The sequence below is a fragment of the Pieris rapae genome, chromosome 8 (genome assembly GCF_905147795.1).
Source record: "Pieris rapae chromosome 8, ilPieRapa1.1, whole genome shotgun sequence".
NCBI lineage: Eukaryota > Metazoa > Arthropoda > Insecta > Lepidoptera > Pieridae > Pieris > Pieris rapae.
In genome coordinates this window covers 5,029,635-5,045,946 of record NC_059516.1, presented here as the reverse complement: position 1 = coordinate 5,045,946, position 16,312 = coordinate 5,029,635, and the positions used below count along the sequence as shown (strand labels likewise).

General features: G+C 32.4%; 1 protein-coding gene across 3 annotated transcripts in view; it reads left to right on the top strand.

Annotated features, from left to right (window-relative positions):
• LOC111002828 (voltage-dependent T-type calcium channel subunit alpha-1G) overlaps nucleotides 1-16,312 on the top strand; it is a 114,618-nt gene that overhangs the window by 1,803 nt on the left and 96,503 nt on the right. For all 3 annotated transcript variants that reach the window (XM_045629342.1, XM_045629343.1, XM_045629341.1), the window contains exon 2: nucleotides 15,960-16,046. The gene's annotated coding sequence lies outside the window, so the exon portion shown is untranslated. The remainder of the gene's footprint in view (nucleotides 1-15,959; nucleotides 16,047-16,312) is intronic.

The following is a 16,312-nucleotide window of genomic DNA, read 5'->3' as shown; positions in this document are numbered from 1 at the left end:
TTAAATAAATATTTATTTTAGATATTAAAATTGGCAAACGCCTGTGGCCTCTTAACTGAAACTTGTTAAATAAAGCTTTATTTTGTCTTAAAAAATATCCGACAGTTTCGGTAACAATGCCGCGTCTACGAATTTTTATTACCAAACTTACTTAATCTCGGAATTCAGTTTCGAAATAGAAAGATCTGGCTAAGATTGAAATCTTAAAATACCCAGTAACCCAAATTGAATACGTTTTTTGAATTTATAAACTAGCTTAAATAATGTTTATTAACATCCAACTACTTTGCATTTATCATTTGCATGTATTGATAATATCAAAGATTCATATTATCAATATATGCAATATAAATTAAATTAAATAAATTCTCGTGTCGCGGTGTTTGTGGTTAAACTCCGAAACGGCTTTCCCGATTCTCATGAAATTTTCTGTGCATATTGGGTAGGTCTGAGAATCGGACAACATCTATTTTTCATCCTCCTAAATGTTAAGTCCACCCCAAATTTTTTTTTTTCAATTTTAGTTAATTTTTTTTTATAATACAGCATTAGTAAATACATATATCCCTGAATTTTAACCCTTTACAAGCAATCCCTATTTTTTTCTTTCATTATTATGTTGTGAACTCTAAGGTTTATACAGAGAAAAATTCACAGAACAACCTAAAAAGATTTCATTCCGGAAAACCGAACAGTCTCTGGGATAGCATAGCAAACTGTTCCATGTTAGTATGTAACAGGAAGGCTCAGTAAAATCTCATTACAGAGAAGTTCGCGGGGGCAGCTACTATAATGTTATAATTTCATTTAATAAGCTATTATATCATATATAATATCGCAAAATGTTAGTGATAAACTTAGTTAAAAAACTTAAAAAAACATGCAGCATTAATAAACTGAAAAATAGTAGTTTTTTGAATCTTGACATTTTATTCGATTTTAAATGAATAGATTTTTCGTATAAACGTAATGACTTACCATCTTTAGTGTTGCCTAAAAAGTACGATTGTTGGGCATCAACCCGCCCGTTATCCTCATACCTAACTATCGAGGTAACCTGATCGTAAATTGTTTAATACAATGAAATAAAAATGTCCAAACAATACTCAAGATAAATAAACATTTTTTTATTCCAAAATGTATTTAAATTTTGAAATAGAAGCAATTGATCAAAGACTTTTACAATTGTGTGAAAACCCTTAGAAACATTCTATTAATTTATTTTGATGAAAGGTCCTGCAGAGTACTTTGTTAAGTGACCATTGTTCACCAACAAAGAGAGACCAAGTCATTTTGTATTCGTAAACATTTCTTTATCATCCTTCATTAAAAATAAATTTGTGTATTTATCATGAAATTTCAAAGTTCAAAGCTATTGAACGCTAAGTTCGAATTGAACGCTTCTCGAAACTTACACTTTGGCTAAAGTTGTTCTTCAAAATGAAACCGCGAAAGATTAGGCGATTAGAATAGCATTTCTTAAATATTCTTGCGACGTAGAGATATGTTTTGTATGTACTTATGTTGCGTCAATATTTAATGATTTAAAAAATACATTATATTAGCGGAACCCATACACGTTGTCCTGTACATACAACAAATCTAATAATGTACATTCTCGCTCCACACACAAAAAAAAATCTTCAAAATCAGTCCAGCCGTTTAGGAGTTTAATTACGAACACATGCACAGAAGAGTTATGTATATCCCGGCTGTTTATGTGCTGTAAAGTTAAATAACGGGCTGATTAATGAATCAAAACCATCCAGGGCGCCACCCAAACGCTTACAAAGAAATGATTCAAATTGGTCCAGCTGTTTAAGAGTAGTTCCGTTCCTAGATGGTTGTTTAAAGTTCATACTTCTTCATGAATAGTTTTATTTTATATTAATCATGTCGCAAAAAACTGAAGTAATTTCTCGTGATACTATACTATACTTATACACAATGCATGTGCGCTTACCTCAAAACGGAGATAAATTTATTAAAGAAGTGTAGTCAGTCTAGTACAAATAATCAATAAATAACAACTATTAAGTTTTGAATTACCGAACTTTGTTTATCACAAAGGAACTTCCAAGACTAATCTGAGTTGGCTTCTTATCAAACGAGACTGTACATTCAACGCTTTTAGCTAAAAGTCAATCTCTTAGATATCTATTTGTCGCAGTTACACTGTCACAACTCGCTAAATTAAAGCAAATTGTCTTTCATTTGGAATATCGTTACTGCAATTCTGCAGTAATTTAATTTAATCAATAGAATTATTTTCTAGTCACATCCACGATTTTTAAATGCCTCAATTTATTTCAGGTACACTATTTATCTTATGAGTTAGTAATCCATCATAATAATATCTTTTCAGTTAGTATTCCATTGCCGATATAATTCAAATCGTTGTATTTATTCGTATCTATAGAGAAAACATACGGTAGTCAAGATTTACTTGAGTGGTACTTATAATTAAGTAATGTTATCGTTTTCTTCAATTCGCAGCATAGTTTTGATCTTTAAGTCTTTTTATAAGTGTGATGCTATTAACGACTAAGATAGTGATGAACTATATGAATTGGAAATAGTGTACACAATACACATACAATAAATATTTTGTATCAATCACGTACAACTAATTATGATGTATTAGGACTTATGTATTATTAATAATGTCCAGAGAAAGAGATTAAATTACATAGTAGTACATACTAGAACGCAGAGAATTATAACGCTCTTTGTATTTTTATATGATATTTTATGAAATTCAAGTTTAGATAATAAATGCTTTAATAGACTTAATATTATGTCTATACAATTATCAACGCTTTGTTTAATTATACCAAAGCTCATTATGAAAAATCTAATTAATTACAGCGGGTTTACCGTTACATTCATTAAAAAGATTAAACAAAATAGCGACTCTTGAAAATGTCCAAAGATATTCTGTAATTTGAGACTGCAACGTAATTAAATTAGTATAGACTTACAGTCCTATTGCTTTTTTAAAATAAACCTTATATATTTGTCCTTTGATTCCTGAATATATATTAGAAATAGTAGCTACGTCAATTATCAGCGATTTTAAAATAAACAGCTGGAATGTTGGCCTCCTAAGAATTTGACAATAGTCAACCACAGTTCAAATACGCGAATGACGTACGATTATTTGAAAATAAATAAATAAATCAGTGGCGCTACAACCTCTTTACATCTTGGCCTCAGATTTCTGTATCTGTTTCATGATCATTTTAAAATCTAATAGGCAAGTAGGAGATCAGCCTCCAGTGCCTGACACATGGTTTCCTACGATGTTTACCTTCACCGTTCGAAATATATTATTCGTTCATAGAAAGAAACTCCATTGGTGTACAACTAGGGATCGAACCTACTACCCCTGACGTGGTAGGTTCGAGGTTATGAGAGTCGCATGCTGAAGCCACTAGGCTAACACTGCTCTATACGATTATTTGAAAGCAAGTGTTAATTGTGCATATGAAGTTGACAGACTGGCATTGGTATCATTACTCAATCAATGTGTATTTAAAATTTACTTTTCGGAATTATGAGTCTTTCATAAACTCATCACATCATCACATCACTCACACAACTTCGTGAACATTGTGTTAAATTTAAAGTATATTTTTTAATATATTTCAGTCCTATTGTGTTGCTAGGCAACCAGGTCGTTGTTTTGTAATTATGAATATTATATTAAGAAGCTTCGTGCTTGATTTGAATACGCCACACATTAAGTAATGCTCAACTTGAAGTACAGTGCCATATGTATTATAATTATTAATGAAAATCGGCTTATGCTCCATTCTACCCAGCCTATTCAGTTTAAGCATAATTATTATAGTTATTACATACAGGCCTAAGCCGATATTTAGGGCCAAAGTTAATCTTTTAGTCGTTGAATTATAAATGAAGCCTAAAGAAAATGCACTCAAAGCCTTCGATTCTATCCTTCGGGACAAACCCAATTACTTATTTACACCTTACTTATAAAACCGATCCTGAGATAGATTTGATTTTGGAGTGCGATATGAAATATTGTCACCGTCGATTTGAAATGTTTTCTTTTATCTAGTGGTCTGGAAGTTTAAAGGCAATATGTGGCTGCAAAATAGTTGCTAAATATAGATCAATAAATACAGATTTTAGGATTGGACATAATTCTAAATCTTAATATGGATTATAATTGAACCGATTTGTCTTTCTCAACTGTGTATAATGAAAAGAACAGTGCTTTTTTTATAAATCTGTAATTAGACTGTATTATTTTTATTTATACAAGGGAATTAGTGAATCATAAAAAAATAAAAAACAAAAAAATGTCTAAAAAAATAAACTGTATGCACACTTGATTAAGAGTGTCAGTGATTGCTTAGGAGTTCGAAAAAATAGTAGCCGATTCTCAGTCCTACTGAATATGCACTATAAATTTCATAAGAATCGGTCGAGTCGTTTCATAGGAAATTGGGAACTAACATTGTGACAGAATAATTATTAATTTAATAATTAATTATTATTTAATTAATTATATATATATAGCGGTATACATCTTATACAAGACATTCACCGTTCCATCTTAATATAAACAAAAGACGAATGCTTCTCACAAAAGATTCGCCGGTACATCTCATAACACATAAATGTCGCAGAAAACACGGTAATAATTGTAAAATACGTGGGTACCCTGAAACTCGTTATCAGAGCCATTACTGAGGTTCTCGAAGAAAATAGCCGGTTAATGTGGAAACAGTGGACTTCAAGGACTTGTTTAGTTCATGTTTTCTTGGGTTGGAGCGAATTAGAAACCAATTTTTCTGTTGAACTTTTGAACTTTCTGAAAATAAAGACAATTGTTTATAACTGTTTGAACAACAGACATACTCGTGTTTCATGATCATTTTCAAGACCCTAACTATTAATTGTTTATCTAGAGATCTCTGTATTTGCATCAAGCAGATGGTTGCAAATATAAAATTATCTTATGTTCTAGGTGCTAATTTTAAATATAAATTATTTATTCAAACTGCGTGAAATATAATGTATGTGAGTGAAAAAAAAACAGCCAATTATGTTTTTTTTTTCAAAAAATAAATCTTTTATCGGATTGGAATGATTTAAGCTAGTTTTGAAGATTATATAGGTTTAACAACGATTTTAGGTGTTTTGTTTACCAAATTCTATAATACTTGCAAAATTAACTTGCCTGACACACGTCACCATTTCACTTGTTTACATATATACATAATCTTATTGTAACGAACTCATATGAAATATATACAATCATATAATACATAATAACAAGATATAATTCGAATTAAAGCCGTTCATGGTATTATTTATGTATATCTTAAAAACGCATTAAAGCAAAATAATCATTTTATATCGAAAGTGCAGAGTATTTATCGCAACTGATATAGAAGATATGACAATAAAATATTACCATATAGTTCGCCCCAACTTTTTTGCCAAACCAATTTTTTGTTATCCCACACGTCAAAACCTGAGAAATACGACGCCTTTACTTCCGCCATAGACATAATAAAATACCCGAGATACGACGATTTCTACGTCATTTGTCGTCGACAAGGTATTCAGGGGCTATCAACCTGATCTATAGAGCCATCCCGTTCGAAGGGTTTCGTATAAGTGAATATATTTTTCCAATTTCGCCCGAAGTCACGCTTAGAAAAATGGCCTGAAGCCCTCGTTCACGCTTGATCTTGGTCGCTTTACAAATATCTAGGTGCTTTGATATGGGATTATATAAATACTTATTTATCTAACAATTGAGCAAGGCAACATCATACATATTACGAAATCTAGTGATAATTTTATTAAATCTTCCATCTAATATGTACGACAATATATGTAAACATAAGTTTTGCAAAAGTTAGGAATTAAAAAAAAATTACAATTAAAAACATAAACAAGATAAGACAAATACACAATAAAATAAAATTACCAAGAATTTTGGTACTTAAAGCAGAGAAAAAAAATCAACAGCAATTCAGCGCTTTTTCAACTGATTCAATGATCCTTATCATACAGCTTGCGTGGTCACCTTGACCACTAAATATAACACACACAATCATTAAAGACAACACTAAGGTAAATTATAATTTCAAGCAATAATAAAAATAAATAAATCAATGGCACTTTTAGGGCATCAGTGTTCTGTATCTGTTTCAAATCATGATGATCGTAGATGATCAGCCTTTTGTGCCTGACGCACGCCTATGATTTTTTAATGTAAGCCGGTTTCCTGACGATGTTGTCCTTTACCGTTAGAGCAAATGTTAAATGCGCACATAGAAAGAAAGTCCATATCTGTACAGCCGGGGATCGAACCTACCATCTCAGAGTCGTATACTGAAGCCACTAGGCCAATACCGCAATTCTAGCTATTATAGTCAACGATATAACTATTAAAATTTATACGTAAGACGGTAAATATTGACAAATTTTATTGTAAATAAAGGGCACAAAGACAGAAAGTCTATTGGTGGACAGTGGGGGGTTCGAACCTACGACCTCCGGGAAGAACCCACGCCGCTAGGCCAATAATGCCTCTACGTATTGTATGTGGTTAGTATTATTATCCTTTTAGCTATTAGGATAAAATATACTCATATAACTCAATTGTAGTACGCCTTTGGATGTTGTCCAGAATATACATTTCCTTAATAATAGATAACTCTGAATTGACTAGATAAATGTTTCGTACTTGGAAATTATTTACAGTATACATTATTCTAATTAACAATATGATAGTAGCAGTAATTTGTCTACCCTGTCTCCTTTGACAGTTTTTGTATTAGAATTAGTATCCTAACAACTTGAATTATATATTATTTCTTATTTTCTTTTTTAACTGTGTTGGCTGCTAACATCGTATATCTTAGACCCAAAACCGCTGACATATGTCAGACACAGTGACTGAAAATAAATGTAAAAGAAATCGGAGATCATAACTTATGTAAGATTTTGGCACCACTGGATGATAGTCAATGTCAATTAGTGTTTAGTGTTGGCATAGTGGCAGAGTGCAAATCTCATCCCTGATGTCGTTAGTCAAACCCCGGCTGTGCACCAATGAACATGGACAGTCTTTGTTCGCATGTAACACTACATACTTCGTACATGCCTTAGTCCCAAAAAGTCGACGGCGTGTGTCAGGCATGTATTGTCTAGAAAAAAAGCAATAATTATAGCTTTGGCGCCACTGAATTATTATTTTAGTTTACTATATTAAATACTAACCCAATGTAATTAGTAAACCAAAAATCTATGTTACATAGTTGTAATACTTAAAATTCATAATACGTAAGTGGTTGAAACAGTGTTAATGAACACTACTTTGTGGAGCAGCATTTAATTTTCATAAAATTGTGCCATTGTCTCTAAGATTAAGTTTCTGCTACGGTAAGAATATTAATTAAGCACTTCTTACCCATTTTTACTAAGAGCTCGCAATATTTATTACGAATACAAATAAATTGTGGTTTGTCAGTTCACGTTTTGATTTTGTGGCTTGAGTGTAAGTTAATCACATAAATGTGTGTTTAATAATCAATGGCCTGGTTCATTCAATGATCTTTATTACTCAAGATGTCACATGGAACATGGTGTAAAGATTGCAGCTCCTTACAATCGTTGTGTAAAAGAAAAAAACTTGGCGATTAAAAAGAGTGGCTGAGAGTTTATTGCCAGATCTTCTCTTCCATTCTACGCCCATGATTTGAGAACTGGCAGTAAATGTAAAATTAGAAGCATTTAATGTATTTTTTTTGACGTTCATAAGTGTATATTAAGTTACCTAAATGAATTGAATTGAATTAATCAGCAGTTAATGATTCAAGTTGCTCGACACGTCACAACTTCATGATATAATAACACAAGTGATGAAATCGTAAAATTGTTAAAGCAAATTTTGCATTGCCCTAGGAGGCGTAATAGTCTTATATAGTTTTGTTTTTGTGACTCATACTAGCGTATTAAATACGGCAGATCACATATAGATGAAAAGGTTAAGGCGATAGTAAGCGAAGCTCCCGACTAAGCGTTAAACGTTGACTATTGAACGTTATTACCCGAATTAGCTGATCATTTTATAACATATTTTATTAAATAGGTAGGCGACTGGGACATTAATAACAACGTAACGAACTACAAGCCAAATAAAATAGATCGACTAACATCTTCTGTCATTTGGATACTTTGAATTTCAGGTGTTCACAGAAATCGTAAAAATTATTTAGCAGTATAAAAACTTTCTATGTACTAAGTACTTGCTTGCTAATTTTTAATAACATACCATTCAATTTTTTTATTCTAATTAAAATAAGAACTTTATTTATTATGCCAATATACAATTCTTAATCAGATTCTTGCAGATATTTTTATTTAGATTCATTGGAATGTGGCGGAGACAGCAAGATATATTATTTTGTGCGCTAATCTTAATTGGCGGATAGATAGCCCCCTTATTTGCTATCATTTTCCTCCCCCGTATGCGACAAGATATTCAAAATTGTTTCATGTGCTTCGTACGAACACGAATTATCTACGTAATTTGACAATGTATCGGGTTTTCGCTGACTACAATACAATTATAAGTATGCAAATAGGCAGCATTTGCAATGCCGGGTTATAGGAAATCGAATATGATTTTGTCTCATTCGGTGTCGACCGACCCTTGGTTCGTGGAATGCTAGCGCTGTAAGGCTTTTTGAGGAAATAGCAAAAAGATTATTTAATATCACAGTTGACGGAAGACCTCACAGCTACCTTGGACAAGGAATTAGCTATTCAAAGGGGGAATGCTCTTCGGAACGTTGCGATGATACTGGCCCTTAGTTATAAGGGACTCCTTTTAATAATATATTTTTGTTTTATGTACATACTCCTGTATATTGTGTCGTCTTTAATTATCAGTTGTAACAATTTCTTTTATCTTTAAAATATTAAGTTCTAGTTTGTTTAATGTCTAATTTCATTTTATTTTTAAATTTATGTTTTCTGTTTTCGTATATTTTGTAATCTATGTAGCTGTATGATCATAATACACAAATAGATATACTACATACAAAAATAGAAGAACAAGAAACATTTATGCCTCCAAAAAATTTTCAGTAAAACAAGCAGTAAAATTCTACATTTCAACAAGTATTAAATTTAACGCATTCATTAAATGACCTAATTTCAACCGAAGCCAAAGTCATGACCAGACCTAGGTATAAAATATAAGTATGAATGTTTATTAAAACGAAACACGTACAGTTGAGAGTATTCAAATTGCAGACTCGTTGAAATTTGCAATTCCGTCTACAAAGACTTAACGCTCGTTACGGCATCTGTTCTACTTGTTGCATCATATTGTATTTTGGTTTAAATTGTAGGTTATGGTCTCGATATATCCGAGACAAGAATTAAAAGCACTACAAACAGTGTCTATTAATATTAATATTTTCAATTATGTCTTACAGTTTCACACGCAGACAATAACAACTTGTTGCTTATGTTATTACGAAAATAGGTCGTCTAGTTTTATTTAGAAGAATTATTTTAATCCTTTTTAAGTCATCGGCTGCGCGCAGCGAGTAGAGACTGCGTCTTCCCGCGCGCCCTCACCAAGGGCATATTGCCCGCCCATGTATCAGCAAAGTGCGAACTCAAACACCACCCGAATGGGGCATATGCCCCGAACGGGCCTAACATCCCCCTCGCGAGGGAAGACGTAGCATTTACGACGATAATGATCCTTTTTAAGAGTTTCGTAAATAAAATAGTTGTACCTATAGTATTTTTATACCCTTACATGCTTTTTAGTTTGCCAAAAATCGGAACGGAAATTGTTTGTTAATAAATCTGTCCCGACAAATTGTTTTATTCTGTTCCACGATTGTAAACCGTTCATTTCACTCAGTTGATTTTATCGTTTCGCTGTCATCGCAGTGACCGCATCGCTAGGTATTTTCCGATTAAGCTTATCACAGAGATCTGAATTGGAAACAAGCAAGCATCTACGTAACAACACATTCAGCAATGCGAGACGGTACTTCACTTTGGGCCCACATTGAGTACTGTTCATATATCAAGGGTGGAAGCTTCCCAGTACAAGCTCACTTGACCGTATTCAACGAAGAGCGGTTTGAATCGTCAACGAGCAGACACTTTCCCATCCTCCTCATCGTTTGCCGCTGCCATGTTAGGTCTCTCTGCATCTTCTACCGCGTTCACTGTGGAAAGTGTTTTTAGAAGTTGTTTAGATTAATACCTCCTGCCTGCTGAGTTTTATCCTCGTCAAGTCGTCATATAAAATTACATATTCAAATTTTTGCCACGAATTTTGGATGCAGGTTACTTCCGATTAGGACCTGGAGCGTACCAATTCTTAAAACTTTTACACGGATTCTTTATTTTTCAACGGATTGAAGCTATGTATTATTATAAAAATAATTTCGCGTGCTTCACAGCGTGCGTGGTCACGGTGACTGAAGACAAAGGGTTATTGAATGTCAAAAAGTATCACAGCTGTAGAAAAATTTTTACGCGTTTATTTCCCCGGAGTTGATATCGACTAAAAGTGTTTTCTTTAGATCTGGGAAACCCTGAAAAAATGATTTTTAATGACTTAAAAGGGTCCACTAATCTGACAGTTGTAACTCATAATTAACTAATAGACACATTGGAATTGTACATATAAATCTAAATGAAATGGTTATTTATTTAATATTAAATGATTAAGTAACTAACTAGCAGATTTTACGTATTAAGTAAAATAGATATGAAGCAGCAGTTTCTGGAAAAGCAATCTCACGTTATTAGCAGAATACTGACCTTTGTTGTGACTAAGCTACCATATCTATTATACTCTAACATCTGGATAATGATTCAGCAGTATTCGTGATATTCATGTTCACATTTTATGCTTTCCTGTTGGAATTCTTAGAAGTTCTTTTCTTCTGATATTGTTCAATGTTTGCAAATGTGTCGGGTTTTGCTAAAAGTCTGAGTATACAATTTATGTTTATCGGAATGTGCGTTTTTTCCGTCTATACTGTTTACTGAATTAATGCGAATATTGGCAATGGTATGTCAACATTTTCAAACACATTTAATAGTACTGACAGAAGTCGCGTCTTCTTCAGTCGCACTCTTCATTTCTGAAGGTCATGTTAGTGGCTCAGTTGAGAGAAATCCCGTAAGCAGACACATGTATGTGAAGGTTTGAGAGGTTTTTAAACGAGATCAGTTTAGTCTTACCTGTAGACACAAATCTTAACCGGCCGCGGCGTAAGCCAGATATGATACTTAAGACTGAGACTTATTATATAATATTTGCTCTTTACAGTTTTTAAGCTCACCAAGCATAATAATAGTAATTACGTAAGCAAACGTAAGTAAGTTCTGAATTTAAAAACCTAACAAGACCAAAACGTTATAGGTAAACATTACAATTACTTTTTACCAATTTACAATTTTTTACTGAAATTAATACAAATAAAATATAGATTTATATCTATATGTATTTATATACATAATCAAATTCAACTCGCTATGGAAATGACGAAATAAAATTTATAAAAAAAAAAATAATCCGCACCAAAGACATAATGTTCTGTTCAAGTAAAATACTATATTAAATTAAACAAACATATTTCTTTGTTTCCAGTTTGGAACTTATCGTATTTGTATTGGACTATCACTTTGCTTCTTTCTTAAGCTAAAAAAGCAAACTTCACTACTGCAGACCTGGTTTCACAAAGATTAAATAACTTACATTTAATAGCATGAACGGCCATTGTAATTCCATCCTCACTTTAGTAATTGATTCGGCTATGAAGCTTTTTGTAATAACGTTATGAAATAGCTTAAAGCTCTCTCAGTATTATGACATTGATCGTTACAAGTGTGTCTAAAGTGTTTTCACTCGTTACATTTTAAATTTTATGAAAACTTTATGGTTTTAGTTTCGCTGTAAATGTGTGCAAATTGTTTATATTGATGGTGATTTTTAATAACCGTTTTCAATATTACATATTTTTGCGTATCTACCAATTAGATAAGGTTTTATTAATATTTTGATTAAATGTTAACTTTTTATGTGATAACCTACTTTACAAATGGAAATAAAGATATAAGCGGTGGGTTTATAATTATTTTCTTAATATACAAGCAAGTAGCATATACATAATTTAAAAAAGAGCCCTTTAACAAAAGTACCAATCCTTAAATAGCAACACACTTGGTCAGATGTTTGCCCCCTGCAAAAAAATCAATAAATTGACATTTCATAAGTATAAAATGATCTCCAATATTAGATTTATCGCGAGCAATGTATCAAGTCCACAACCCAATTGAACGTACAAACAATATGAACAAATCGAGTTGAGTTCGGAGTTGTTCATATTGATTCTATCTGCAAACTGAAATGATTACGTGCCACCCTGAATTCATTTAGCTGTTATAGACTCACCGCACACTGCGTACAAATTAGTCACACGTTTCTAATTCAATCACCGGTAACGGTAGCTTTTCAATATCTATGTATTGTAGGATTAAACAACAAAAATCTATATATCTATACACGTTCAATCAAGTTGTGAATAAGAAAAAAATTAGTATTAAAAAAGTCATTTTCATTCATTATGTGTTAAGACTTATGAGATGTCAACAGCTAATTTATAAAACATATATATTTAAGTTAAATAGGAATATTCCTGTTACAAAAGATCGTAATAAGATTCTGAGACTAAAGATTAGTCAATCTAAATTACCCCTTCTACCCTAGAAATCCTGATCTTCTATCCATTTAAATAATAGATAAGTATAGATCACAGTTTAAGAGTGTGCGTATGTTGACTTTGTATGTACATAATAATCCACATTGCTTTCGACATTTAGCTTTGAGTTCTCGTTCCACGGTTTATTTGCCTCATATGCGACTGTATGCTGACAGGTCTGTGTAGGATAGCTACGCTTCCTTCCTTGAACATTCCAATGGACCAGTTTAATTGCGAAACTTAATCACGACATATTGATTGCTACACGTAATATTGTAACTAGACCGTATGTTCGGTGGGCTTAAATCAAAGCGCATGAAGCTCTTAGATTGAAAATGCAGTGATAAATCTCCACTATGAAATACAAATACACGTTCGATAAACTAAATACGAGTGCTACTAATGCTTGATAACTAAAAGCAACGTTGTACGTCACTACATAAGCCAAATGAAGGCCTCGATATAATTCGTGTAACCTTTTGAATGTATTGTTTCATTTTAGTGATTTGCTGTTCACATTAGTATGAATGCGTCATGATCGTAGAACAATGTCGGATTTGAAAAAAAAACAAAATCTTTTAATCATATTCGGATACTGCATTGACTAAATAGGATTAAAAATCCATTTGTTTTAAATTTTAAAATATAGTCGGTAAATTGACGGATTCGATAGACACTAATAGAAGCATTTTTGGAGAAAACTGCAATATAATGTAATTATTTTAATTTTGTTTTAAATCAACCGTTTTTGTTTGCCTGTATTTTCATTATAACAGGATATGAATTAAAAAGTTATGACAGAAAAACTAACATGATTATATAATTTTTAAATGGCTGCCCTGTAAAGTTTACTATATATCAGATCCGTCACTATTCTACAATTATGACAAATGTTATATACGTAATGGTAAATTACAGTATTACCTATTTAATCCTTTTTGGGCATCGACAGATTTTAGTTTAACATTGCTTGTTCTTTATAGACAAGTAACACTTATCTTTAGTAAAGGAAACTAATGTATAATTCAGCGCAAGCATGCATAGAGAAAACCTGCCATCCAGCCGGGATTTGAACGCATGTTTAATCACTAAGAAAAGTATACCCCTCTGAATCACGTTCAATGTATGATTTATCTTAATTACAGTTTCATTATATGATTACATATATACCCATTTCGACAATGTATTAATAAAGGGATTAATTATCACAGTATTAATACAAATTAATTACGACGACCATTCCGCCTGGAGTTAATAGTAAGGCGATATTATGGGTGAATTTTCAATATCCTGAGGTGAATTACTATGATATGTTGTATTTGGTATGGATTAGATGATATTAAAAATCTTACGATTCCAGAAATCATATTGTTCTATTAGTCGATGTAATCTCATACTATATTCAGAGTTTGAACAAAAAACGTCATTTATGAATCTAAGGGCCTGTTTCACAATGTATGGATAAAGTTCCAAATAGCTATGCAACACATAAATTATTCGATAAAAGTTCCGAATAAGACACTGACGAATTCTTGACTAAATTCACTTCTAAATTTATGACGAATAGAGCTTTTTGACAGTCATGAAACGCAACAAACACTGGTTTATCCTACCAATAGTAATAAATAGTTTATTTGGAACTTATCTGGACATTGTGAAACAGACCCTAAGTATCTTACACTTTGGTCTAACACATACATTAAAAAAAATCTTATTACTTTTATATGGTGTCAAATACGATAAAATAAAAGCCTTATCGTTATGTGCCCTATCTGGATGGTATAACCATTAACTAAATGAGTTTCCGTGTCGTGAAATTTAAATATTAAAGGCTTGAGTTGTGTGGGGTTGTACGAAAAAATGTAAAGTTAAGAATCAATTATATAAAAGTATTCTTTCTGAGAAGCCGAGATTGGAAATATCTGGGAAGAAGCTTGTTCTGTACAAAACTCTGCTGCGACCAGTGCTCACTTATGGTTCTGAAACCTGGCCCCTTAGCAAAAAAGACGAGATCTCTCTCCTTATTTTCGAACTGAAGATTTTTCTAAATCTTTGGTCCTGTTTTAACTATAACATCCTAGACGACGCCAACATCGTCTAATTCATAAAGTGGAACAGGCTCAGGCACAGTGCAAGTGGCTGGGACATGTGCACTGAATGGTGAACCACAGAACCCCAGGTCCTAACTAAACTCACAACCCGGTGGCAAAAGAAAATCCAGTAGACCGAGGCTGCGTTGGTGGGTTAGAGTTGTCAAGGACCTCGTAAAAATAGGGGTTGCGATGGGATGTAATTGAGGAGGATAAGGCCCACAAGGGGCACATAACCATTGATGATGATTATATAAAAGTATGAAAATTACTAATAATAATTTATAGCAAACATTTTACCTATAAACAATTTTCATTCTAATGGGATTCCATTGCCTAAATTGATACATTTAATATGAAAAGTTTCTACCTCATATGGGAACAATTGGGAACACAAGTCACATCGTTAAAAGATTCTTGAGATTGTTTACGTAATATTTATATGTTAAATATATGTGCTATAGAAGCACGAAACAACTGATTTGAAGGCCTAAATTTAGGGATTGCGTGTCTGATTTTTATTTGAAATAAAGTGTCAAGAATATTACAATGGTGTTTTTCGTGAATAATTGATTTTCTCATTATCTCTAGCAATTATGGACTCAAAGGGAATTTCGTATCGCGGCTTTCAGATAAGAGCTGTGTAATATTGTTATGAGCTTATATTGGATTCGTTTACGGCATTTAGTGTCAAGTGGGTAACATTTGATATAGCATTGTGCCTCGGCAACGTTGGAGCTTGGTTGGGATAATTGAGCTACTAATATGCAATGCTGAGAAAGATTGAGAATTCCAGCCAATTTTTTAACAAAACTTTTAAGGGTTTTCATGCCGCATACTCGTTTGATTAGTATCGTTCTTAGTGCAATACACGAAGTTTTTTTTTCTACAAATATTGCTTATAAGTTATAAATAAGTTAATAGTCAGATAGGTAGTAAATTATTGTTTACTTGCATTTGCATTTTTAGAATTTCTTTGTCACTGCTTAAAAAAAAGACGACGACTTTTCACCAAGTAGGGCGCACGTTTAAGTAGCATAAATAAAAAATTTAATAGGAAAATATTTAATTTCAGATAAGTGTGGTGTTAACAAAACAAAGGCGGACGGGCATTCAGGAAATTAGAGGACTTCATCCCAGAAATATTTTTATTAAAGTAAAGGTAAAATATTTTATGTTGTTACAAAGTCATAGGACAATGTACGTGCCTCTTATATAAGTATAAAAAGAACGTGTGTGTACTTATGTACACGCGTTAGAAGTTAAACTACTTTGGCGTAACAGGATAAACATCTTTTAATAATTTTTCTTTCGCCTTTTTTAACGTTTGCAAAAAAAACTACACGAACAATAGAAAATTTAAAATGTTGACAATAGCTAACTTCAGGGTGTCGGTTTTTGTGACGGTGTGCGCGCGCCGTAAAAATT